We start from the raw sequence: 25541 nt of genomic DNA, 5'->3' as shown, positions 1-25541 counted from the left end.
CTCTATAGAGAGGTAGTGCTATCCAGAATACCTGGGATATTTTATCCAGAGTGTGTGTTGCACTGCTGAACAAGGCTGCAATGGGCACTAGCCTTGACATCAACATTTCTTTTCCCAGTTCCATGTATGTCACAATGAGTCATCATAACATGAAAATCTGTTTATTGAAGACTTCACAAGCTGACAAATTTCCTCACTTTCTCATCTTAATCAATACTGTGGTAGGAGTATTAGTCAGCAGCAGTAGCATGTATATATCCAACATGATATCTATATCAATATTTATTTATTGTGAAGAATTAGTGAGGCTTGGATTGGGGAAGGAGATGGCCACCCACTCCAGTGTTCTTGCCTGGAGAATCCCAGGGACTGGGGAGCCTGGTGGGCTGCTGTCTATGGGGTCGCAGAGAGTCGGACACGACAGAAGTGACTTAGCAGCAGCAGCAGCAGCAGCAGCAGTGAGGCTTGGAAGCGCACAACCTGCCACCTGTCAGCTGGACAGCCAGTGGTACCGTTCCAGCCCCAGCTGGAAGGCATAAGAACCGGAGTGCTGATACTGTGAGTGCCAGTCCCAAAGCAGCAGCAGCCCCAAGTCCTAGCTCAGCAGTCAGGCAGAGAATAACTTCTCCCTCCCTTGTTTTTTTGTTCTTCAGGCCCTACAGACACTTGCTTACACCCACCCACACTGGGGAGGGCAATCTGCTTACCCCAGACAACTGATTCAAATGTTAGTCTCTTCTGGAAACATCAAAGACAAACCCGAAAATAACATTAAATCAAATATCTAGATACCCTGTGACCCAGTCAAGTTGACATAAATTAACCATGCATGCATATAAGTCACTTCAGTCATGTCCGACTCTTTCTGACCCCATGGACTGTAGCCTGCCAGACTTCACTGTCCATGGGATTCTCCAGGCTAGAATACAGGAATGAGTTGCCAGGCCCTCCTCCAGGGGATTTTCCAGGCCTGGAGGTCAAACCCGAGACTTATAACTCCTACGTTGGCAGACAGGTTCTTTACCACTAGCGCCACCTGGGAAGCCCCAAATTAACCATCGTGAAGTGTCTGATTAGCATAAAAGTAACAGAGGCCCACAGAAAGAGGCCCATTGCTGCTGGTTGGGATTCAGATACTTCAACTGACAGACCACATGTCTCTCTCTGGATGGTTCCCTTTGCCCATGTTACAGTTTACTGGCTCCAAGGAGTACTAACTAGATACACCCACTCTGCCAGTCAGTTGTGAGAAAACATGTTAGGGAAAAAGCAATTCACCCAGTATATGTGAAAAACCTTTTTTTTTATAACGTTTGAAATATTACATAATCTATTTTCCACCTAAAGTAATTAGAGAGATTATACCCAGTTTTGTTGAGAATGTAGGGAAATGAATTCACTTATCACAGTTACAGGATTGTAAATTGGCACAATCTTTTGGGAGGAAACTATGCATATATTTTGACACGATGAGATATAATAGAGGTTCAAAGATAAGTGAACAGTTGTTGTCAGTTGTGGATACTTTATTGTAAAAAATATTGGGAAAATTTACCTGGTGATGGGAGATTGGCCAGATAAATTATATCTAATGTCATTTAAATATCACATAGTGGGACTATTATTTATGGAAATAGGGAAAACTTGATACTAAATTTAGTCTTAAGTGAAAAAAACAGACTGATAATACAGTAATATATTGTTCAGTTCAGTCGCTCAGTCAATTCCAACTCTTTGTGACCCCATGGACTGCAGCATGACAGGCCTCCCTGTCCATCACCAACTCCCAGAATTTACCCAAACTCATGTCCTTTGAGTCGATGATGCCATCCAACCATCTCATCCTCTGTCATCCCCTTCTCCTTCTGCCTTCAATCTTTCCCAGGATCAGGGTCTTTTCCAATGAGTCAGCTCTTCACATCAGGTGGCCAAAGTATTGGAGTTTCAGCTTCAGCATCAGTCCTTCCAATGAATATTCAGGACTGATTTCCTTTAGGATGGACTGGTTGGATCTCCTTGCAGTCCAAGGAACTCTCAAGAGTCTTCTCCAACACCACAGTTCAGAAGCATCAATTCTTTGGTGCTCAGCTTTCTTTATAGTCTAACTCTCACATCCACAGAACTACTGGAAAAAATATAGCTTTGACTAGATGGATCTTTTTTGGCAAAGTAATGTCTCTGCTTTTTAATATGCTGTCTAGGTTGGTCATAACTTTTCTTCCAAGGAGCAAGCGTCTTTTAATGTCATGGTTTCAGTCACCATCTGTAGTGATTTTAAAGCCCCCCACAATAAAGTCTGTCACTGTTTCCACTGTTTCCCCATCTATTTGCCATGAAGTGATGGGACCAGATGCCATGATCTTAGTTTTCTGAATGTTGAGCTTTAAGCCAACTTTTTCACTCTCCTTTTTCACTTTCATCAAGAGGCTCTTTAGTTCTTCTTTACTTTCTGTCATAAATGTGGTATCATCTGCATGTCTGAGGTTATTGATATTTCTCCTGGCAATCTTGATACCAGCTTGTGCTTTATCCGGTCCAGCATTTCTCATGAAGTACTCTGCATATAAGTTAAATAAGTAAGGTGACAATATACAGCCTTGACATATTCTTTTTCCGATTTGGAACCAGTCTGTTGTTTCATGTCCAGTTCTGACTGTTGCTTCCTGATCTGCATACAGATTTCTCAGGAGGCAGGTTGAGTTGTCTGGTATTCCCATCTCTTGAAGAATTTTCCACAGTTTATTGTGATCCACACAGTCAAAGTCTTTGGCATAGTTGGTAAAGCGAAATAGATATTTTTCTGGAACTCTCTGTCTTTTAAGATGATCCAGCGGATATTGGCAATTTGATCTCTGGTTCCTCTGCCTTTTCTAAAACCAGCTTGAACATCTGGAAGTTCACGGTTCACGTGTTGTTGAAGCCTGGTTTGGAGAATTTTGAGCATTACTTTGCGAGCATGTGAGATGAGTACAATTGTGTGGTATTATATTAATTGTGCAGTATTGTATTGTTAGCAGTATATGTCTGCTAAGTCATTTCAGTCATGTCTGACTCTGTGCGACCCAGAAACTGCAGCCCACCAGGCTCTTCCGTCCATGGGATTTTCCCGGCAATAGTACTGGAGTGGGTTGCCATTTCATTCTCCAAGTAATATATGTCAAGTATGTTCAATACACAATTTTTATAAAGGTCAGTATTTATTTGGGTATATGGGCTTCCCTGATAGCCCAGCTGATAAAGAATCTGCCTGCTATGCTGGAGACTCCAGTTCGACTTCTGGGTTTGGAAGAATCCCTGGAGGAGGGATAAGCTACCTACTCCAGTATTCTTGACTGAAGAATTCCATGGGCAGAGGAGCCTGGCAGGCTCCTCTGAGGTTGCATGAGTCCGGCAGTCCATGGGGTTGCAAAGAGTTGGACAGGACTGAGGCGCTTTCACTGTCACTCTATATGTGTATAATATAAAATATATGTATGTAAAAGTATACTTTATAATTTATAAAAGTATAGATGTATATATAGACACATTCTAGAAGATTATAAACTAATATTTCATTAGTAGTGAAATTAAAATTAAAAAAATATATTTTTTGCACTTAGTATGAGTTGTATAATGAGGAAAAAACTAGTACTTATTACATAGGATAGTGTTATAAAGAAATCCAGATATAATACAATTTATCACTTTCTCATTAAATTGATTTTTAATTATTTTTTTAAATAAACCTGGTCTTACTCCAGGCTTAAACTGTACTTTGCTCACACCATTTACCTGTTTTGGGCTATGAACCTTCCTAACATCTTTAATAAGGATTGTTATAAGCGTTTTCTTACTTGACTTAACCAGTCTACATTTTTATCATCATTTTCACATTTAAGGAAAGAGCTCATAGTTAATAAGGGGCAGTGTTTTGGTGTTTGCACTAGATTTATTTCAGGATATTCTAGGTTAGAAGTCAGCGTAAGGCCTGGTCATGGGTGTTTGAGCTTAGTTACCATAGTTTCCTCTAAGATGTAAAAGACATAAGATTTTTCACATGCAAAAAGTCAGATATGGGAATTTTCTTGAAAACTGGCTCTCATAATGCAGAGTTTGAATTCCTATCAGATAGTAATGAGCTGGAGATGAGTAGCCACTGTCCTCTGAAAATGGCACACATCATGCAGCTTGCCAAGGTTCCCACCACTCCATGCTTTATGCTGGCTGAAATTCCTTACCTGGATTTATAGGCATTTTGGTTTGCTATCCATTTTTTAGTCATCTCTATTTTCATTGTATTTAAGGATAAAGATGAAAGAACCGAGAAATGAGTAGTATTTTTTTTTTAACTCTCTGAAGTAACATCTCAATAGCAATTGAATATATAATTTCAGGTTAGGTTTCCTTTATTTTTCCAAAAAGATGAAAGGTGGGGACATGGAGAGAGAGGGTCAGAGGGAAAGAGGGAGAGAGAGGGAGAGAGAAAACAAACAACATAAAAGGTATTTGTCAGAGGAAAGCATGAAATGTCAAGAAAGTTGGTATTTGTAAGATTTTGTTTCTTCTGGTTTATAATTTTATCAATGCCCATACAAAATTACCTTTTGTATTTGAACAGTTCAATATTTATTCACTTTGTGCTTTAAAGTGAATACTTGAGCTTTTTTCCAACTGCCTTTGTGTGTATGAGCAGAAAAATAATGGAACATTAAAAGGAAACTAACTAGCTTTGCAAATTTATTGAAATGGAAAACAAGAGAAGCAGATTATCTGGGAGTACTCCAAGAGGGCAATGATGCTCCGGCCTGTTAGGACATTGAGGCATCAACCAATGTGCAATTAAAAAAATAAAACCTGTGAAGATGCGATGCGGGAGAATAAAAGCCTATTAAAGCGCTCCTAAAAGTTGAGACTCTTGCCAGCAGAGCCATCTGTCAAGAGATTATGGAGAAGAAAATTTCTGCAGGAATTTTCCCTTGGGACCAGAGTAAGTGCCAAGAAAAGGTGTATGGCATCAGGAGTGAGGACAAACTCTGAGTCTTCCGCAGTGCTTATCACAGACAGAGAGGGAACCATCAACCCACTGGGTCTCAGAGAAGAGAAGAGAAGAGAGGGCAATCTTTGTATTGCTTTTGACCAGAGAACCTAGGTTGTTTTAGCAAGAGTTCATGAAAACCAGTCTCTTTTAAGGTAAGTTAAACTTCATTGCATTGAATCCTAAAAGTTCTCTCTGATTCAACGACTGTAAAGTAATATGTTGAACTTTGCCTACTAAGGATTCTAATACAAAAATGAATGTGAAGTTATGTCAAAATGCAGAAGGTGATCCAAAATACTTGAGCCAAAATTAGAATGTCATTATTTTTTAACTTGGATCTTTGGAGTTTGTGAAAATATCCAAGACATTTACTTATATGAAATGCTGTATTAAAATGCTGTTTTCACTTATTTCTTCCAAGTAAATTCTGGGTAACATGTAATCAAAATGGACTCATGAGTATTTGCCTCTAGAGAATTCAGTTCATACCATGCTGTGAAATAATTAAAAATCATACAACCATGAAAGTTATAAGAGTTTATAATAGGGACAAATATTTTGCAAAGTTCCTGGAATCATTTCAGGAAAAGATACTTTAAATTTTAATTCTAAGTAAATCTTAGTTCAATCCCTGACCTATGTTCCCATATAGTATTATTTTGTGGTTTTAACAATAATTATTCCCCAATTTTCTTTGTGGTTGACTTTATTTTTCATTCTTTTTTAAGGTAAGAAAATATGTTGATTATAAAGTGGGAATAAAAATTACAGATTTATGACCTAGATTACAAAGATAAACATGCATTTTTTCCTTTCAAATTTTTCAAGTCAGAAAAAGAGTTTCCTCCTTAAATGGCAAGAAAATAAACATTTAAGTAGTTAAGTCTCATGCTAATTTAGCAAGTATTTTTAAACCTATGAGAAATTGTTAATCAGAAATTAGGACTAACTGGAGCTTAATTCAATTTTATTTTATCTTGATCAAAATAGAGACATTTTGTTTAACATATTGGTTACTTAGAGAAACGGATATGAGCAGACATAAATATACGTGCTAAACAGTGGTAAGAAATAATCTTATCTTCTGGGAAAGAACACAAAGTCCAAGAAAACAGTGCTAATTTTGAAGGCTTGCAGTGCTCATGCTGGCACGGTGCCCATGTCAGAGTATTGTGCCTGTAACTAGAGAGACATTATCTTGTGATTTTAAGTCAAGCTATCCTGTGAGTTCAATTATAGTGGACAATGAATTTTAATAACCCAGGCCTTTGAATCTTCCTTTCTCTCATACTAAAGAACAGTTTGCCTAAATCACCAGGATATTGTTTACATTCCTTTTTATTTCATTCATTCTTCCATTCACTCATTCATTTAACCAATATTTAGTGAGCAATGTTCAAATGGAAAGCGTACTCGGGCTTGGCATTAACTAATGAATGGATGTGGTCCCTCCATACTCTCAACGGGCTCACAGTCCAACATCTGGCTTATAACTTCTCTTTTCAGCTTCAAATAATTTGAAAACCAAAACTTAAATATTATTCCAACAACATGTCTTTAAGGCTAACAGAAGTTCAGTGATAGCCTTTGGAAGTGCTTGTGCTAATTGTGTCATTTGAGACTTTCAGTGCATTGATTTTATTTGTGCTTCAGAATTTACATAAAGCTATTCAGTAGTAAGTACTGAAAACATCATTTGCTTTTGGTTTTTCATTCAATATAGTTTGAGATTCTTTTAAAAATGTGGAACAGGTTGATTTTGCATGTAGAAAATGGCAAAAAAAAAAAATTCCTGTTCAATAAATGTGGACAAATTATTCTGGGAGATTGACAGATATTGCATCTCATTTGTGGTCAGTCTTATTTAATGTGTATATCTCTGTATATTAAGTGTATTTGAAATTAAAGGATAGATTCTTACCTGCTATATCCATCCATTTCTAAGATTGACTGGGGGGTGGTGGGCATTTCAAGCATTTTTGTCAGTATTACCATAATTGGTCCTGAACAAAAGTGATATTTAAGTTCTGAGTTATGGAGATCCTTCCTGGGATCCTTGCCAGAAATAATGAAGCTCTTGCTTGGATGAGTGGGTCTGGAAACTGTCACCTCAAATAAAATGGGTTTTATACTAGAGTACTACTGCCATATCTTTTCAAAATAATGAAATGCTAAGTTCAATAGTCAATATTTTGATAATGTAACATTTTAAACAGTAATATGAATATAACTTTTTTTTTTTTTCATAGAGAAGGTGTTAGTTAAAAGGAAGCAAGTTGGGAACAAAATCCGGGCTATTAAAATCATAGTTCAAATGCCCATGAGCAAAGAAAGCAACTGATTGGTTTGACTTTTTCTTTTTCTTTCGGATAAAACCTATAGTAGATTTCTAGTTAGGAGTTTGATGTTTCAAACCTTTGTTTACTGGTCACAAATCATGTTCTTATACCATATATTTTAAAATGTGTATCCCCTTTGTCTCCAACTCTCTGTGACCCCATGGACTGCAGCATGGCAGGCTTCCCTGTTCTTCACTATTTCTTGGAGTTTCCTCAAACTCATGTCCACTGAGTCAGTGATGCCTTCCAACCATCTCATCCTCTGTCATCCCCTTCTTCTCCTGCCTTCAATCTTTCCCAGCATCAGGGTCTTTTCCAATGAGTAGGCCCTTTGCATTAGGTGGCTAAAGTATTGGAGCTCCAGCTTCAGTCCTTCCAATGAATATTCAGGGTAGATTTCCTTTAGAATGGACTGGTTGGATCTCCTTGCTGTCCAAGGGACTCTCAAGAGTCTTCTTCAGCCCCACAATTCAAAAGCATTAATTCTTTGGTGTTCAGCCTCCTTCATGGTCCACCTCTCACATCTGTACATGACTACTGGAAAATCCATAGCTTTGACTATATGGGACTTTGTTGGCAAAATGATGTCTCTGCTTTTTAATATGTTGTCTAGGTTGGTCGTAGCTTTTCTTACAAGGAGCAAGTGTCTCTTAATTTCGTGGCTGCAGTCACCATCCACAGCAATTTTGAAGCCCAAGAAAATAAAATCTGCCACTGCTTCTGCTTTTTCGTCATCTATTTGCCATGAAGTACTTGAATCTAATGTGGCTCTAATTTCCTTGTCTGTCAGCTTGTCATTTCCTTCAAAAGACTGTGAATAATTGGAAAACAGGGGCTATATCTTTTTTCCATTAACCCCAAATTTAGTACAATCTCTGTCACATAGAAGGTGTATAATGAATGTCAATAGGTTGAGTAAATGTTCTGGTGGACACGTAAGAAGCAGTGATACTACTTTTATGACCGTGTTTATCTTCTAAGTACTGATGTCATGAAGTACTGAAGTAAACACAGGGCTCCACGAAAGGGAGGGTTAGCATGGGCATAAGTACACTCTGAACGTACTTTTGTGTCTCTCAAAAGAACCTTGTTTTATCCTTTTTCCTGCAGAGCTGGAATAAAAGGGCACGCTATTGTGCTTTTAATGTGAAATACAATTTTTCAACTGTACATTGACAGTAAAGAATGAATTTTGTTGAAATTTTTGATCAAACAAGTTGGGCTAATGTATTGCCAAAGTATTGGTTGGAAACTTCTGGATCTTTGCTCACTCTTCTCTGTAGCATTTGTTGAATCTTATATTTGGAAGTTGAGATTGTTCTTAGACTGATTCTATCTGACTAGATGTAAAGATGTGGCTTTAGAAAACAAGATTCATATCCCAAAATACTAAATAATGCTATCAGTGTTATTAGGAATGCATTCAAAATCTTTACAGAAACACTTGAGCCGTTTTATGAGACTCACTCAAGTTCTGTTATACTGACATCTTGACAATGAATTAGGATTTTTACTGTGATTTGTGTATTTTTGAATAAGCAAATTGAGGAGACTCAGGTACAATCGCTCTTCCTTCTTCAAAGAATGAGCTGCTTCTAGAAGCTCCAAATTTGCATTTCCTGCACTTTGAAATAAACAGTTTTGCATCTAGAGCAAGAGCCTCCATCCCCAGGTTCTTTCCAGCCCTTTTCTCTGGCACGTGTTGGGGGTCTCTGCCACTGCTGATATGACTAGAAAAGCAGAAGAAGGAAAATATCTCATCACAGGCACTTGCTCACGGCTGCATCGCTCATTCTGCTGCTAGCTTCCACTCATTGGTCCCTTCTCTTTCTTGGCACCAGTGTGGATGCGACCCTGTTAGGAACCTTGCTTTCAAGGCTCCATATCCTCAGTACAGTGCAGTGAACCAAGACTCAGCCCCAGTTGGTTGCATAGGTCTTGTCCTAACATGAAACTTGGCAGGTAGCTGTACTATCTCCAGGGTTTTCTTTGTGGGTCCTTAATAGGAAAGCAAGTTATGGCCAAACTGGTTTGGATCGAGAATATCACAGCCTCAAACCTAAGTGCTCTGAAAATGACTTACACCAGAGTTGTGATAAGTTATAATCAAACTGTAATACCTTCCGATGTAAGCATTTCATTTTCCTTCTATTCTTTATTCTTTATGATCTACTCAGAAAGGTGCCATGGACCATTTTATATATATACATATTTTTCTTTCAACATTATGGACTGAAGGTCTACCATGCAGACTAATGCTTTAACATTTTACTCCTTGGGTAAATGAGTCCACATCTGAATTCTCTAATTGCTTCTTTTTGTTTCCAGGACCTGGCATAATCCTTGGCACAGAGTAGATATTTGCTTCCTGTGAATACTTGAATAAGACTCTAACCACATTAGAGTACCTGGTATATGGAGGCGGCTTGGAGAAACCTTGTAGATTCTACTTCACTTTTAGGAAGACTGGCATTGAACTGGCATCAGAAAATAGCTGAGAGACCATTCTCAGATCACTGGATTTCTCTGAGAAGTTTGCACAGAAAGACAGTCATAGGAAGGAACCCTTAGGGCCCATTCTGGGACCTCCCCACCATTACTTTTTAAACTTTGATTCTAAGGTTATACATAAACACAACTGTAAGGGGGGATCACGAAGTTCCATGGACTACAAGTCAATATGCCTAGGCAAAATATCTAAGTGTTTAATAAAATAATAATTTTGAAACTGTTTTATGAAGTTGAAGTCCAGATTAAGAGAATAATAATCAAATGAAAACTGAATCAATTGACAAAATTTCATCTTTGTATGTAAATCAGTTCCTATTTCCATTTTTGCTTCAATAGTAGTTTCCTTGTTATCTGAGATCTCCAAAGTTACGTACAATATGATTTCTGGTGCGTGTATGTATGGAATTTTTAATTGTTACTAACAATGGACACAATAGAAGTCGCATTTATATAATAGTTTATATTTTATTAATCATATATGTTAACAATATAAGGGGTCTTAACAGATCTAAACAAATTGACTCATTTCACAGATGAAGGAACTGAGTCATAAAGTGATTAACTTATTTTCCCCCCAGGGAAAAATTAACCAAAATTGTCATTCAAAGTTATGTTTTCTATTATACGAAAAAGTGATTGTCAATGAGACGCTCAAGGTCAAGGTTGATATCTGGCTTCATCTTCTTTTAAAAATGAATTTAATGACTTCATTAAAATCTAGGGACGTATAAAAGGCAGGAATACTATCACTCTGTTAACAGAGATTTACTTATCAGAATTTCAAACAAGGAATTCATCAAGCTAAAATTCTTTCCAAAGAATAGAACTGTCCTATATTCAAAGAGCATGAGGCCCATATCTCCTGTCATGCCCTTGAAAATCCTGACAGCTTACTCTAAGGTGGCTGCAAGAGGCTGCTTTCTGTCTCAGCTGGCTCAAGGAACAGGAGCTCTTCAGAGGGCCAGTATGCCCAGAGCATCCTGGCATGTCTATTGTGAATCAAGCTTCTATATTCCCAGGTTAGCCTATCTAGATATCCTTAAGCCTGTTTCTCCTTCTAAGGGTCCTTAAGGCGGAGAACTGGCCTTTAGAGTAGGGTCCTCTCCCACAGTGGCTCAAGACCCAAGGCTGTTCAAGAGGAAAAGCAGAGACAAGTACAGGAAAATAGTGACTGCGACTTCAGCACACACATACATACACACTCACATGCAGCAATTTACAGAGAGACATACCAAGACAGTGACTTCTTTAGCTTGAATAAAGAACTGAGTTCTTTAAAGAAAAATGGCATAATTAGAATCTATTGTTCTGTCAAATTGGTCCTTCTGAGCCTCCAACTTGCCAAACTTGTCTTTGTCTCCAGACCTTTGCACCAATTATTCTGCTATTTGGAATGCTCTCCTCTATTTTCATATGACTGGCTTGTCATTATTTGTATTTTTCAGCTTAAATCTAAACCTCAGGGAGGCTTTTCCTGACCATTCTAAGAAAGGCAGCCAATTATTCATCTATATTCATTCTTCGCATTGCATCATGCTCATCAATACCTTATATTTTTGTTGTTCATGTTAAAATGTGTATTCTATCTTCACCCTTACCTTGGCAGAATATAAGACCCTATGGGTGCAGGATCTTGCTTGTTCCCTCATATCCCTTTGTTGACACATAATAGATATTCAATAAATATTTACTCAGTGGATAGCTTTGTCATCACCAGAGATTAAAAAGTTGCTTGAATTATAACTCGGGTTTAATAAAAAGTTGTTTAACTGAGTTTGAGGACTAATAGCAGTGGAAGCAATTCCAATAAAGTTATCACTAACTCTCACAATTTTCTTTGACACTTTCTTTCCATTTACTAATTTGGGATAAAATGTCCTTGATAGTTTGTCTTTGCTATGAAAATAATCAAAATACTTGATATGAATTTGGGTGAGATTTAGCATTACACTGAAGCTTGATGTTAAGGCTGAGATGGTTTCTACATGTCTCACAATTGATTAAACAATCAACCAGCATACACTGAAGGATCAAGTTTATAAGATTCCTTTACGTTTTATCTGTTATATAAGCTTTTAGATGAAGAATATGGTTAGACTAAAAATGTCATGCCATTATTTTTTCATTGTGTGTGCATTGCTGTTCTCTTTAGTTTTGTTACTTGTGTTATTTACTTCTATTGTAAGACAATGACAAGAGGTATACCACTCTTTTAAAACAGAGTTTAGTTATGAAGGTTTTGTGATGATAAGCAGAATCAACAACAAGCAAACAAACTTATTTTCATGTTAAACTGAATTACAATTGCCAAATATTTGTTTTATTTTTTTTGGCAAGTCTAGTAATCTTCTAAAATAATGTCAGTTTGATTATATTCTATTAAGAGCACATCAAGAGCACATTGTGACAACTGATTCCAAAAAGTACCGAGTAATTCACTTTACTGAATGCTGACAACAAATCTGCAGCAGTTTATGAGAACACTGGATGCAGACGAAAGCCAGGAAATGAATAGGGCGTTTTTCAGTAACTGTAACAGACCCCATGCTCAAAACCTGAGACTGAGATTGGCACATATTAAAAAAATGTCGCTAACTTTTAATCTACCACTGCAGCAGGTTTCAAAAAAATTCCATAACCAACAATTTGGTGCGCCCAAACATACTTCCCGATCCATTCCCTTTCTTCCTAAAACCTGCAATGTGTCTGTGCCGTGGTCCTGATGCGTGGTTTTGTTTGAGCTTGATGAAAAACTGTGAGATGCCTCTCTCCTCCACTGTATCCTGGATCCTGTTGTCTTGCTGGATTTTGCTGACATTAAACAGAGTCTTTAGGGTTCAGAAAGGCTGGGCAGGTGCATCAGACACATCAGAGGCAAATGTGTAACAACGCGGAGCATTTCTGCTTGGCCTGTTGGGTCTGACGTGCCAAAACAGTCCAGAAGGAATAGCAGTGCCTTTTGAAGTAGCTGAGATGCTTCCCTGATGTCACTTCTCTGAGCTGTAGATCAATGCCTGGAAGATGAATCGGAACATGTGAGAAGAGTCACCGAGGGGAAATGTGTTGGAAAGGTTGCAGGAGTGAAGCACCCAAGCCCAGAGAAAAGGTGGGGTGAGATGTGCAAGCAGGAAAAACAAAGGGCTGAGTCATTGGAGGCCTAATTGACAATGGCACAGCTGTGATAACAATTTGCCGGCGGCCTGACCTATTTGATGAAAGGGCCTCCGCTTTCCTTGGAACCTCAGAGTTGCCGCGGCTCACAGGAACTCACCACTCGTGTTTCCAGCTGGCTCAGCCTCATAAATACCTAAACTCACAAGATGACGTTTTTAATGCTCGATTCTGCATTTATATTTATTGCAATTCAACATATCCATTAGTGCATCTATTGCTGATGAGTTTGTCACGGTTTCAGGAAAACAGTCCATCAAGCTGCATCAATTTCACTTTACAAGCTATTAATGTACTATAATGCAGTAGACAATATCGTGTGGATATATTTGATCAGAGAGGTGCCAGAGTCAGATTGAACTGAGGCTTGCAAAGGGACCCAAAATCTTAATTTATTTATTGTGAAGAGGAACAGGCTTGGAGCACAGTGAATGTGTTAATATAACAGGTGTATCTTTTTCACTTTCTCAAACAGGCACAGAGAAGAACAAATTTAAGCCATCTATTTTGACTCAGTTTGAAGCACAGCAGACTCACAATATCTTGTTGACACTTGACATGTTTATTCTTTTAGCAGAGTCATGATCATGTTTTAATATTTTCTGCATGTAATTAACAGCTTTATTCAAGAGACAATGATGGGGAGTATGAGGCCAGGGGAGTATGGCCCAATTTTCTAGAGGGGTTATACATAGATAAAAACTGGAGTCAGGCAGATATGCCCTTGAACCCTTACAGAGTTACTTTACAACTTGTGTCATTGAGCAAGGTAATAGTGTCTTTAAACCTCAGTGTTCTGTAGGTTTAATGATGAAGACTCATGCATAGCATTGTTGTTAGAATTAAGTGAGATTCAAACCATGGTACATCCACACAATGAAATACATGTAGCTGTTGGAAAGATTTAGATGACCCTGCATGGAATGTTATGAAATAATTTCTAAGAACTGGTTAGATTAAGATTGACACTAAGACTGAGTATTATAGATATTATGTAAAAACATGATATATAATATATACACAGAGAAAAGTTTTGGTGGGATATATGAAACATGGAAATGTGTGATAAGGTATAAGATTTGCCTTTTATATTCTGTCCTTTTGTACTGATGTCTTTCTATCTGTTCATATTTTATGATTAAACACATAGTTTAATTTTGTAAAAGGATATAATTCATTAAAATGATTATCTGCCACATAAAAGAGCTCAATAGATGCTGGCTGTTTCAATAATGCTAGTAACCAGTGTGCCTTTTCCCCATGAGGTGTAAGAGACATCTTTGTTCCTGCTTTAAGAAGTACAGTTTGACTCTGAGGCTACATGAGGAGTTGGCATGAGAACAGATGGATTTTCAAGGTCCATGTGATAAATGTCTCCACGTGTGGCTACGTAGTAATCTCAGGAGGCACCAACAGGATGAGGGGCTGCTTAGAAGGAGCGCCAGCCCTTCGAGGACATCTTTATAAACATAGTGCGCAGGATGAGGAAGGAAGCTGTCCCTGGCTCCTCTTCCCAGGAACCTGGTGCCCCGTGTGGGTTTCCTATTTTAGGAGAGATGTGACAAGTTCGAGGATGTGCTGAGGAAGAGATTCAGGACAGTGCAGGGATCAGAGTCCACACCAACAGGAACAGTTCATGGAGCTGAGGACCTTGGGGAAGTGCATGAAAGGGGCCCCTCTAACGACAGTTCAAGGGCTGCCACACAGAAGAGGGATTCAACTTCATCTCTGTTAGTTCCTGAGGGCAGAACTGGGACCACGGAGTAGAAGTTAAAAGGAGATATATTTCAGCTTTCAGCTGCAGCTAAAACCCAGCATGTCATGATTTATAGTAGCAAATGCCACCCTAGGCAAGGATAGACTTCTCTGTTACATTCTGAAGCTAAAATGTACCAAGGCACCTGGATTCTCCCAAGGATAATGCCCCAAACTTCAACTAAATAAATAATCCCTGCAGATACAGCTTTGCAAAGGTTGGATACATCCAGGGGATGAACTTGTGTCTGGGGTGGAGCTCCCCGCCCTCCTTGGCTCCAGTGCCTCACTGCTCCCAGCAGTGGTCAGTAACTCACAATATCTTGTTGACACTTGACATGCTTATTCTTTTAGCGATCTTCTTGATTCTGCTTCCAGCCCCCCTTCACTGCATTCTGATATCATAGCATACAGGGTTCAGATACTGGACATCACTGCTTGGTGAGGCTGGATTTGTCTCTTTGCCTTTAAACACCCTCCTCCCCCCCCCCTTTTTTTTTATCCTCTGTGATCTCCTGGTCTTGCATTTATACTTCTGCTGCTGTATTTTGCTTCTGCCTCACTTTAACATTAGTTGAGGGATACTTGTTTCTTCTCATTAAAATGTAAGCTCCTTAAGGGTTGACACAATAAATTTTTGTGCCCTGCTATCTGAGAAGAAAGTAAGCCTTGGTAGATTGAAATATACCCCTTTAGGAAGAGTCAATGGGGGCAGTCACAGATTTAAATGTAAATTTAAATGTTTTTAGCAAGCCATCCATCACCTCTTTCTGGCCCTTATTTTGCTAGAGATCATCTGTCTCTGGTCATTAGCAATGAGGAAATACAAAGCACAAAATCAGAAGAGGACTTTTAGATAATGAAGTGTATGAAACCTGTATCACAAATCAAGGAAATCCATAATAAAGACGTATACTCCTCTTCAAAGTTTCTGGGTTTCAGCTTATGGATACTTTCATATTTGTCTATGGATGATTCTCTAAATATTTGGCAATTATAGTTGCATAGGGATGGACGATTCTCTGGTAGCTCAGCTGGTAAAGAATCCACCTGCAATGCAGGAGACCCCAGTTCGATTCCTGCTCTGAGAAGATCCCCTGGAGAAGATACAGGATACCCACTCCAGTATTCTTGGGCTTCCTTGGTGACTCAGATGGTACAGAATCTGCCTGCAATGTGGGAAACCTGGGTTCAATCCCTGGGTTGGGAAGATACCCTGGAGGAGGGCATGGCAACCACTCCAGTGTTCTTGCCTGGAGAATCCCCATGGACAGAAGAGTCTAGTGGGCTACAGTCCATGGGGTCACAAAGAGTCTGAAACAATTGAGCGACTAAGTGCAGCACAGAATGGAGATGGACGAATATTGTCTTTAAGGCTGGCGCAGAGTTCAGAGGTCCACTGTCGCACTAGGTGTTAACTCTTTGTAGGAAACTCATTTGCAGCCCTGGAAGCTTCAGAGAGCACAGGCAAGCCTCTGCACTAGCTCACATTGCATAGTCAAACTATTTAGCTAAGAGTAACTGCTTCTTGTAGACACATCACTCACTCTTTCAGGCCAGTGGAATCTTACAGGTGTCAGACTTTTCAACAGGCAGCTTAATTTTTCTCCCTGACTGCCTGTACCCGGTTCAGAAGTGTGTTCAAGAGTTTTAAATAACAAACACAGGTTTTATAAGCACTTCACTTAAAATGAAGAAAGCAGGATAAGATTGTAGCCTAAGCCTCAAAAAGAGTGGGGCCTCTGAATCAGGTTCATGTGTTAGAGTGAACTATACTAAACGTTTGCCCTAGATTTCCAAAATTACAGCTCAAGTCTGAAAATCTAGCACATTAAAATCAGTCTGTATCTCTTAGAAATATTAGGTTTTCTTTAAAAAAAAAACTTTTAAATATTTAAAATTTAAGGAATGAAAAGCATGTATCCTAATGGGAAAGAAAAGATATCACTTCTAAAATGTCTGAGGTCAAATTTTTCTTACAATTATTCATGCAATCTTATTGTTGTTCTGATACTCATTAAATCAATTTAGTAAACTATTTAGTAAGTGTCTGTTCTGTGCCAGCCAGAGTTCCAGTGACTGCTGAACATTATACAGACTAGACAAGTCAGTCTAGACTGAGGGGTACTTAATATTGCTTCAAGGCACCTGATATTGCTTCAAGATACCTAAATGGGTTGTAGTTTTCACAAAAGTTTAATTTTTTAAAAAATCTGTCATCTGAGCTGTGACTCCAGCAAGGCAGAACCTTTCCCATCTTGTTTTTTAACAAGACAATGCCTAGCACAGTGAAGACACATGATAGGCATTCAAGAAAAGTTTGCTGAATAGGTAAATTAGTAGAAGAGTGATTATTCTATTTCAAAACAGAGTAATAAAAGTATTGTGAGAGAAGGACGCACAAAGCCCCGGGATCCAAAGATACATGTTTGGTAAGATGTGAGTGAATGAATATGAAATTTGTGTTACATGTGTAGAAATTTGACCAGACTGAGATACTGCACCCACCTTCATCCCAATGCATTCAAAAATGAAGGTTTCACATTCCAGTCCCTAAAATGTCTCGTAGGGTTGGGGAGGGATATATAAAAGACAATGCTTTGTTGTTATCCCAACTTGCACCTGCCTGCAGAGCATGTTTGGGTATCGTCCCTGTCCTTCCTAACTTTGGGGAGAGGGAGCAACCTTTGCTAGTATTTACAGATGACAGAGCTGAAGGTATTTCAAGCCCTGTGCATGAGTGCAGACTGCAAGATCAATGGAGCCCTGTGGAGAGTTCACAGGCACCGTGTAAAGACTTAGTCCTTCCTGTCCTAGGAGCTGCTGGTGGGGAATCCTTTTGCTGTTAGCAGTTCCACTTGCATGCTCACTCTTGAGCAGTGTGACATGGTTTCTGTGGTGTTAGCCACCCCCATTCTGCCCACGGGCACTCCTGTCGCTACCCAGAAAATGACAGGCTTTCCACATTACCTCCAGTGGTGCCTCACAGCATCCCAATCACCTGTGATCAGCAGCTTTAGCTCCCCTTTCTGCTGTTCCTTTGGCATCTGTCTCTGCCGGTTCTCTGCGCACTGTTAGCCTGGCAGTCTTTGGTGCCAATGGGCTGGGTTTTGAAGTCAGCTGGCTTGCAGAGTAGGAACTCAGCCCTGATGACTTCCTTCTTGTCATTGGAGGTTACACACAGTTTATCAGAAAATGAACACAAGAGATCCTGGGCTGGGGTATGACTCTGGAAGTGTGCCATTCTTTGCAGGGCTGGTCCAATCAAGAAATTTAGGGCAATTCTATTTGCTAAGAGTTAGTATTGTACCCTGTGTATGGACGCATCTTTGAAAGAATTTCATTAGGTCTGAATTGCTTATAGATATGCTGAATACAGGGCTTCCTTGGTTGGCTTTGCTTGTGGCTCAGCTGGTAAAGAATCCACCTGCAATGTGGGAGATCTGGGTTTGATCCTTGGGATGGGAAGATCCCCTGGAGAAGGGAACAGCAGCCCACTCTAGCATTCTGGCCTGGAGAATTCCACGGACTACAGAGTCCATGGGGATTCTTTATTATATCTTCTAGCATAATCACGGAGAAGGCAATGGCACCCCACTCCAGTACTCTTGCCTGGAAACTCCCATGGACGGAGGAGCCTGGTAGGCTGCAGTCCACTGGGTCGCTAAGAGTCAGACATGACTGAGCGACTTCACTTTCACTTTTCACTTTGATGCATTGGAGAAGGAAATGGCAGCCCACTCCAGTGACCTTGCCTGGAGAATCCCAGGGACGGCACAGCCTGGTGGACTGCTGTCCATGGGGTCGCACAGAGTCGGACACAACTGAAGTGACTTAGCAGCAGTAGCAGCAGCAGCATAATCAGCTAAAAGCATACTTCATTTTCTAGTGTCATTTTCATATCAAACTTAGGGACCACACTACATCTAAGTCAGAAACACAATACCACTAACAGCCAGAGCGTCTAATAATATTGGCTGGAGTTATACATAGATACATATATATTTTATATTTATATTTTTCTTTAGAATAAAATTCTTATTTTATGATTCCTAATGACCGCTTATTGGTTAAATCCCCTTTCAATCATAATAAGCAGTTAATAATTATTGAAAAGTGAAGACTTTGATGATAAAGATCAGGTCTACATGCTTTTCCAGAGAATTTTAAAATTTTCCCAACTTTCTTCTTTTCTACCTGAATGCAATAAATTATGTAGTCTGGTGGCTGACCATTACAGTTGTTTTGCCTGTTAAGAGATGTTCAGCTTGGGAAAGAGTCAGTATTAAGCCCAAATGCCAGCTTTTGATTTATTTCACTGAGCCACACTTTCTCTTTAGTATCTAACTATTAACATAAGTAAAATTGTGGAAAAGGCTAAATGTGCAGTATTTTCATCTACTTAAAGTTCTTCCTTTGACCTCGATGTCTTATATTGGCCTTGCATGTCTTATATTAGTCAGGTGTCTTTTGGCTTTGAGTCTAGTGGGTACTCTTTTAATATACCTCCACTTAACCACTGCTCTAGATTAATAGGTGCCTTCCAGTTGCCCTACAAAATGCACCAATGCCTGCATCATGCTAAATGCAAGTGTTATTGCATAAATGGTTATTCTCTATCATGCTTGAGCACTTTTTCCTCTTACTGATAAGCTTAACGCTTAATAAGAGTAAGGGATGTTTGTTTGGTTTTCAAACTGTTATAGTATTATAATTATGTAATTTAATATTTCCTGATGACATCGTGAGAGAATTGTTGTAGGAGCAGAAACTAAATTAAATACTTGGGAAGACTTGATAAGGGCAACATTGCTCAGTGATCACATGTTGTTAGACAAGTATGAATCAGGAAAAAAATCGATAGAATTCGGAGTAATTGTGTACCCAGATTGTTTTACCACTAGCTTAAAACTCCTATTTTACTTTGAAGAAGCTTAAATTAGAACTCACAGTTATTGATTTTGGCTGTGGTTTTTACAAGAAAAACAGTGGAAACTCCAATCAGCAGATCTAAAAATAATTGGAAAACATCTATACGTTTTATATCTTAAAGAATCTGAAGTATCATCACTTCTATGGTTTCCCACCTGAAGAGCTTTTCCAACTAAGCAACCATCTCTTGGTCTAGATCCTTTTGGAAAATAGTTTCCTCCAGTAACAAACAAACAAAAAAAGGCTCTAGCTAGTGACTTATTGGGATGTTACTGGGATGACAGTGGGGAGCTCATCACCTCCCAGGGTGAGCTTCCCCTGGACCTCAGGTGAGGGGGCAGCTGGAGGATCTCAGATCTCAGAGGCAGAAGTGTGGTTTGCACCTTCATCCGCTGCTGGCATCAGCTCCGGCACATCTGTTTGGATCTCTAGATCTTAAATTACAAGTTTCTGGGAAAGAGAAGCTGATGCTACCAGCTTGGATCAGCTACCCTTGAAGTAATCACTTCTCCTGAATCAATCATCTATATTCCAGAGAAAGAGTCTGGTTTTATGGTCATACAAGCCTATGGTCTTTCCTGTGGTCATGTATGGATGTGAGACTTGGACTGTGAAGAAAGCTGAGCACCGAAGAATTGATGCTTTTGAACTGTGGTGTTGGAGAAGACTCTTGAGAGTCCCTTGGACTGCAAGGAGATCCAACCAGTCCATTCTGAAGGAGATCAGCCCTGGGATTTCTCTGGAAGGACTGATGCTAAAGCTGAAACTCCAGTACTTTGGCCACCTCATGGGAAGAGTTAACTCATTGGAAAAGACTCTGATGCTGGGAGGGATTGGGGGCAGGAGGAGAAGGGGACGACAGGATGAGATGGCTGGATGGCAACACTGACTCAATGGACATGAGTGTGAGTGAACTCTGGGAGTTGGTGATGGACAGGGAGGCCTGGTGTGCTGCAGTTCATGGGGTTGCAAACAGTCAAACATGACTGAGTGACTGAACTGAACAGAACAAAAGAAAAAAAAATTTATTTTAGAAAGAGAGAACCATTGTGAATCATGCACCTGCCCCCAAGAAGGATGTACTTTGCCCTTGAAATTGTTTGAGAATTAGAAAAAAATCCAAAGAAGTTTAGTGATTAAGTATATAATGAGGATGAGGAGTTTTATCCAGAAGAATTCTGCACAACTGCTCCTAGAGTTATGAGCGCTAAGAGCTGTGGGTCAGGATATAATTCCTGAAGACACGACAGGCAGAGAGGTCCACATATAGGAACGATGGGACTTTCCAAGAGGAATGGTATGAGCAGCAGGCTTTAAAAGGAGGAAACCAAAGGGAGAGCAATATGAAGGTGAGTGGTTAGTGGCGGGGCGGGGGGAGGGCGTTGGGGTGGATGGAGGATGGGATGGGACGGGGGGAGGGGGTTGGGGAGGATGGAGGATGGGATGGGAAGGGAAAGACCAAGGGAGTGAAGAAGAGAAGGAAGGAGAAGAGAAGAGAGGGAGATTTTGACACCTGACTACTATATGGGATTTGGTACAGAAAAGGTCTAAAGGAGTTTACAGAACTTTTGCACAGTGAAAGTGAAAGTCACTCAGTTGTGTCCGACTCTTTGCAACCCCATGGACTGTATAGTCCATGGAATTCTCCAGGCCAGAATGCTGGAGTGGGTAGCCTTTCCCTTCTCCAGGGGATCTTCCCAACCCAGTGATTGAATCCAGGTCTCTTGCATTGCAGGCGAATTCTTTACCAGCTGAGCCACAAGGGAAACACCACATAAATGCCTACGCTCTCCACTTAGAGGAAACCAAAACAAATATCAGCTTTACTTTTTAAAGATTTAGTTGTTGGAATGGACGAGCAAAACAAGTCTCAGCAAGGCAGCCAATAATTATTCACACTAAAATATCGGTTCAGTTTTGCTTCTGGAAAGCATTCCTATTCTCTCTTCGGAGGAAAAGAGTTGTATCTAAACTCATTCATTCCACGTATAGCAAAACAGACGACTAGAAACTCAGGTTCTACTCTTTGTTTCTCCAATTCATAGGCCTAGTATTTCTAATCCTCGTCTTTTCTGACTCATAAAATGTGGTTGATGGATATAAATATCAAGTAAATTGACATGTACAAATGTGTGCAGTACAAAAGCCAAGTATTATTCCAGCATCAAATTATTAATGGCTCATTGCTCATGTACTCTTATTCATTATGAAACCTAGAATCCTAGAAACATAGGGACAGAATAAAGCGAATGTCAATAAATATTATTGGTAAAGGAAACTTTACCTTTGCTCTTCTCTACTGTATTATTTCTTCTGAAAGACCACAAAGATCATTCCTCTTTCTTTTTCTCCAGCTGCCCCAGCACATTTTGATCTTCTGAAGTCCTTCCCCATCATCCTGCCAGGCCTGTAAAATATGACATAGCCTCCCAGTTCTCCTCCTTCATGACCCTGAAACCAATGTGAAGGCCCTTTGGTTTTGGGGGATTTCCTAATAAAGGCTGCCTGAAACTAAATACCAAATCAAAACCCACACACGTTAGAGAAGTTCCCAGTTCTCCAGATACATCAATATATTTTCTGTGTATTTGACCCTGCACCATGTGGAGGTATTCGTGTGGTTGGCCCTTCATGAGTGCCCATTACCTCCTCCTTTATTTCATAAGGTTTAGGGTATGGTGTGTTTTATGCCTTTGTTTCAGGTTGAACTGCCAAAGATCTTCCAGTTCTTGGTTTAAGTAACCTCTGGCTTTCTTCCTCTCTCTGTCCCCACACGCTTTCTGTCTACAGTAGAGAACCCTCACATTACGGACCATGATCTGAAATACCGATGCAGACAAATTAAGACATCCCCAGGCACTCAGTGTCAAGTAGATCATTTATAAATTAAGGAAACTCTTGACAAGTACCTGCAATTTTAATATCCTTCTGCTTCTCAAAGGAAGAAAAAAATCATCTTAGGTCATTTCCGGCAGATAAAATTTGGGTCTCCTGTATATACTGGATGAAAGGGACATGTATGAATTAGCTTTTACTGCACTCTATATTGCAAAAAGATTATAGCTCTCCATAAACTTAACTCATAAAATGACATTCAGTGTAAGTTATTTCTTTCCAGAGAGATTCCCATGGAATGCCTGTAGTTTTAAAATAGTTCTCATTGTTTATTGAACTACTTGAAAAAAATCAAAAGTGATTATGCTTATGTTTTTTTAAAGAAGAAAAAAAGTTAGATTTTAATCTCTTCATGCTCCCTCTATGAGAGTATGTTCCAGCTGAGAAATGGGACAAAACAGGAAATACTTTATGATTTTTTTTTATGTGAAAGGGGGACCATAACCATCACTTCTGTTTAGTTTATAATTTTTCAAGTGTTGCCAGCCTTTCATCCCCTCCTGATGGGGTACTTTTTAACTTTCATCATACACAGTTATACAAATGGGTACTAACAGAGGAAAAATTACATGAATTATTTAGGAAAGCCAAGTTCTTTAAGCATTACTGTGAAAAATAACATTCTTATCATTTGTATATAAAAAGCCAACATTTACTTATTCTGGATAAAAATGAAATATGTTCTTATGCCAGTTATTGAAAAATTTTTATATAGACATGATAACATGTATATATAATATATTATATTTAGTGAATAAAATAATTTTCTGAAAATATTGTGTCTCTAAATGGATGTCTGAGTGATATTTAAAGATCATTTCTTTAATTTCTCCATAGAATTTCTTTTCATAGGATACAAATCATTTGAATCACAATTACTAAAGTGCTTTTGAATAGTAAGGTTCTATACCAGTAGGCAGTGTTATTATTACTTACATGGTTTATTCGTACGCTTATAGCCTGCATTCTACATTTTTTGTATTCTTTTATTTGTGAAAATCATTGACAATACAATGAACTCTCCAAATACCACAAATGATGCTGTTCACAAACACTCTGAGAGACTCATTTAGAATTTTTGAATAATAAAAAATGAAATCAATCTCTTTGTGCGAGTTCCTAGTGTGTTATGAATGCAATGTGATCTTGGTATTTGCTTATCAAAGGAATGTACTAAAGTACTGCAGAAAAGGCCATGGGTCATGGAGAACTTCATTTTATTACTTCACTTGACTTTGACTATTAATTCCACATTCCTCTCTCTTCTGTTGGTCTTAACGATGAGATAAAAGCCTTTGTCTTGTATTTAACAAAAAATTGTAGAATTTCAACATGAATGTGGCTTTATTTTATAGACGGTATTGTGGTTAGTGAATAGTTTCCATTATGATGTTTTTAGATTTTACTAGGAAAAGTATAACTCAAGGAATAGTTTGCTTACTTAATGATTACTTATTTTTTGTACTCTTCTCACTGAAAATTAATTCAGCAGTATGAATTGAATTCCTATCAATGCTTTTAAAAGTTCCTTTAAATTGACCTTTTCTAGTCATTTCTTTAGTTCTTGTATTTTGTTTCTGTATTACTTTGCTCAAGATTCAAATTCCCAAAAAAAGAGGATACTCTTGGCCAAACTTAGGTAAAGAGCTATAATGGGGTGGTGAGAAAAAAGTTTTGAAAGAAGAAGCCAGAAATCTTTCTATTTTTGACAAGCACATGTGTTTAACCCCATAAGACTGAACTCCTTAGGGACAAAGTAATGCCCCAAATTAATGTGGAGTGTGGAAAGAAAAGGGAGATAGAAAATAGTCTCTGTAGTCAGGAAGCCTATGCGGAATGGGTGGAAACTGAGCAAAGCCTTGAACAAAGTGTGAGTTCCGAAAGGGCATAGAAAAGGAATCAAAATCAATTCATGAATGAATTGATTTGAATTACCACTATTCAGTTATTTGTTTTTTAATAATCTCATGAGAGAGGTACAGATGAATTAAACAATCAATCACAGAGACAATAAGGTAACAAATTATGAGGTATGTTTAGGTTCCATAAATAAAGTCACTTTGTAATGTAAGTCCTGGTAAAGCTTTTTATTTTTACCTGGATTTCACTTGGTCATTATTAGCCTTATTGTGAAATACTAATATATATATACAATTACTGTGAGTTTCATTAGTGACTCTGCTGTCCTCAGAGGAAGGTTCAAAATACTGAAAAAAGAGATGTGGGAAAATTATTTTCCTAATAATTTCTCAACTCAGGTCTTAGTTATGCCCTTTACTTGTTAGATAATCTTGAGCAATGATCTTAAACACTTTGACTCTTCAGTTCCACACATGAATACATAAAATTTGTATCATTAATTGATATACATAGAATATAATAGATTAAAATTATTTATAGAATTAAGTATATTGCCAATTACATCTCTTATATTAAGAAAACTATATTCTAGAATTTTAAAAAAAATGCTTCAAATTAAAATTTGATGCCATTTTCTAGGAAAAATAAAACCAAATAGTTCAATATGATATATATATACACACAGAACAAGAATGAGTTTGAAGCATTGATGTCTCAAAAAATAGCATAGTCATCTATTAAAACTAAAATTTTATTCTTAAGAATTTGTATAGATGCTGCCTCTACCTTTCCCAGTGTTTGTATGCCAATAGAAATACAGCTCAATTTCCATCATCAATAAAATCAGATTTCCTAGTTTAAAAAAAAAATAGAAAGAACAAATATATAGGTCTTTCTCAACTTTCTGCACCAGAGAAGCGAAGATGTAATAGATACTCTAGAATAGCACGTAATGTAATCAATGCTTATGTTATTGGCTTGCCAAACCTTGTTTTGAGTACATTTTACTTTGGTTATTTCTGATCTTTGAAAATCAGCTTTGCATAATTTAGATCAGTAGC

The sequence above is a fragment of the Ovis canadensis genome, chromosome 5 (assembly GCF_042477335.2).
Source record: "Ovis canadensis isolate MfBH-ARS-UI-01 breed Bighorn chromosome 5, ARS-UI_OviCan_v2, whole genome shotgun sequence".
Taxonomy (NCBI): Eukaryota; Metazoa; Chordata; class Mammalia; order Artiodactyla; family Bovidae; genus Ovis; species Ovis canadensis.
This window is presented reverse-complemented; position numbering follows the sequence as displayed.